We start from the raw sequence: 2,567 nt of genomic DNA, 5'->3' as shown, positions 1-2,567 counted from the left end.
GAAGGGTTCTGAGCAGGAGGGTCGAACAAAGGTCTAAGTTTTCTCTGGATCTTCAAGAGCAAAGAAGATTGTGGAGATGAGACACAAGTGAGACCAAAACATCAGGCTATCCAAGGCCCACGTGATCACACGTGCAAGCTATCCCTAGAAAAGTCAGCGGGGAGGCCATTCGTCTCCCCACAGACCAGGGCTATGAGATTTCGCTTGCATCCTTCTATTTTATTCTCTTAACCTCAGAGGCCAGGAACGGTCAGTTGACAGTGGGCTGATAACTATTTGAAACCATGTAAAGCTGAGGGGATATGGATGCAAAGGGAGAGCAGGTGGAGGGATGCTACAGACAGCCCCGTTGGATGTAGCACCTAACGGAGGTTTCATAAGTAAGAATATTTCATGCATTAGGCCAGGCGCTCTGCTCTGGAAGAGAGCAAGGCACATGGGAGTTCCCCTCCAGCCCCACCTCTGCACCATCGGGATGGATGCAGGCAGCGTGGCCTCATTTGGGGACTTTCATAGACGTCCTTCAGCGCAGCCTCGGCCAGAAAGAGCATCTGTTGCCACCCATGAGAGGCGTGTACTGTGAATGAGAAATAGCTGCCAGCCACCCAGACGTCACTGTCACAGCCCTTAGAAAGGTTGCCTGGATGACCCTGCTGCCTTGGGAAAGGTGGTGTAAGCAGGCTTTTGCCGCATGGAAGGTGCCCAGTGCCCGGAAGTGGGAATTCTCGTGGGGTAGCACGGGAAACCTGAGTTTTCTGGACCCGTGGAATCATGAACGTGCCATGATAACATAGGAACTGGAGCCCCTCTGCGGTGGTCTCTGTGTTCACTCATCGGCAGGGCCTCTCCCCAGGAGAGGGTGATAGTTGCTAGACCTGTTGATGACAGACTTGGCCATAAAAAGCAACATGTGTTGCAAATTTAAGAAATCCCACATGCTCCACTGCTGGCTTTACCTTCTGCCATGACAACCCATAATAGTCCAGTGTTTCCTCGGCCTGGTCCCTGAGAGAAGATGCCATGGAGCACAGCCAGCCGAGTACGTGTGCTGGCTGTGCAAAGGCACCCTTTGTTCTCGATGTCTGTGGAGATGCGTGGTGGTTGTTACGCAGCATAATTAGACTATCTTGATTGTAAAACCCATCTCCAGATACCTGCCAAAGCAAGACGATTGGATGCCTTCTTCTCCCACCATCATTCCTGCTTGGGATCCGAAAGCCCGGACATGAGGCAGAGACGGGCCCACGGGCTGCTGAGCACCCAGTGCCTGCTGGTGTGCACTCCCCAGGAGCCACAGAGAGTGGACGCCACTGAGCAAAAGGCTTCAGAAGAGAATGGGAAGCCATTGTGTTAACCTTCATCCGTATTGGACCTGTAGCTTCTGGACACTAGACATTCCTAGTTTAAAAAATAAAGAAGAATCCCAGGAAATAGCCAAGAATGAGTAATAGGAAAAGCAAACAAACAAACGAAAAACACTTGAGATTTGGACACTGAACGATCTGGGTTTGAACTCCAGCTTCCCTGCTCACTAGCTGTGTGACTTCGAGTTACTTACCTCTCCGAGCCTTGTCTGAAAATGTCTGAGAAACAGGAACACCTGTTCACCACTTCTGCTTCTATGAGCAGGAATTTCTTCCTAAATACACTTTCCACCTCCCCCCGGAGCCAGTGCGAGTCATCTGGTTGTTGGACAACAGCCAGCGGCCTGCATTTTTCAGTTGGTTGGAGCTGATCTCTCAACATTTCTGAGCTGAGGACATGGGCTCTTTTGCAGATGTCAGCGGGAGGAAGGGATTGGGCCAGGGGTCCATTCTGCATACTTGTACTTCACCTTGGGAGGGAGCTAGGCACTAGAATGCTACCAGACTTCTCTCCATCTCTCTCTCCCTCAATTTGATTATCTCTGCGAACCAGCCTTCCCTGGTTCTCAGTTCACGTGGCCGAACATGGGCCACCGTCAGCTCCTGAGTTTATATGCTTCTCATAACAGCTGTATCAATTCCAAGCCCAGACTCTGAGCATGCAGAACATTGGCCCAGCTTGGGACAGACATCCGCCCCTGGTCCAGTCAGCTATGGCTCAGCATCCAGAGTCATGAGGTTCAAACGTGACGGTCAGGACATATTCTGACGGTTGGGGCTAGTTTCCTGGAACAAATTAGCACAAACATAGTAGCTTAAAACAATGCAAGTTTGCTGTCTTCTAGTTCTTGAGGTCAAAATCTCAAAATGGGTGTCACTGGGCTGAAGTCAGGGTGTGGGCAGGGCTGCGCTCTCTCTGAAAACTGTAGGGGAGGATCCACTTGGCCTTCTCTGGCTCCTAGAAGGTGCCCACCTTTCTTGGCTCATGGCCCCTTCCTCCATCTCCAAAGCCAGCGATAGTGGAGCGAGTCCTTCTTACAACCCATCAGCCTGATACCTCCTTTCTCTTCCGCATGTAAGGACCCTTGTGATGACGGGGGGGGGGGGCCCTCCCAGGTGGTCCAGGGTAACCTCCCACTCTGGAGGCCAGCTGATGACCAACCTTCATTCCATCTGCCGCCCCATTAGCCCTGGCCATGTATC

Source organism: Myotis brandtii, unplaced genomic scaffold (assembly GCF_000412655.1).
Source record: "Myotis brandtii unplaced genomic scaffold, ASM41265v1 scaffold223, whole genome shotgun sequence".
Taxonomy (NCBI): Eukaryota; Metazoa; Chordata; class Mammalia; order Chiroptera; family Vespertilionidae; genus Myotis; species Myotis brandtii.
The sequence above is the reverse complement of the archived record's forward strand: the minus strand, read 5'-3'. Positions refer to the sequence as shown.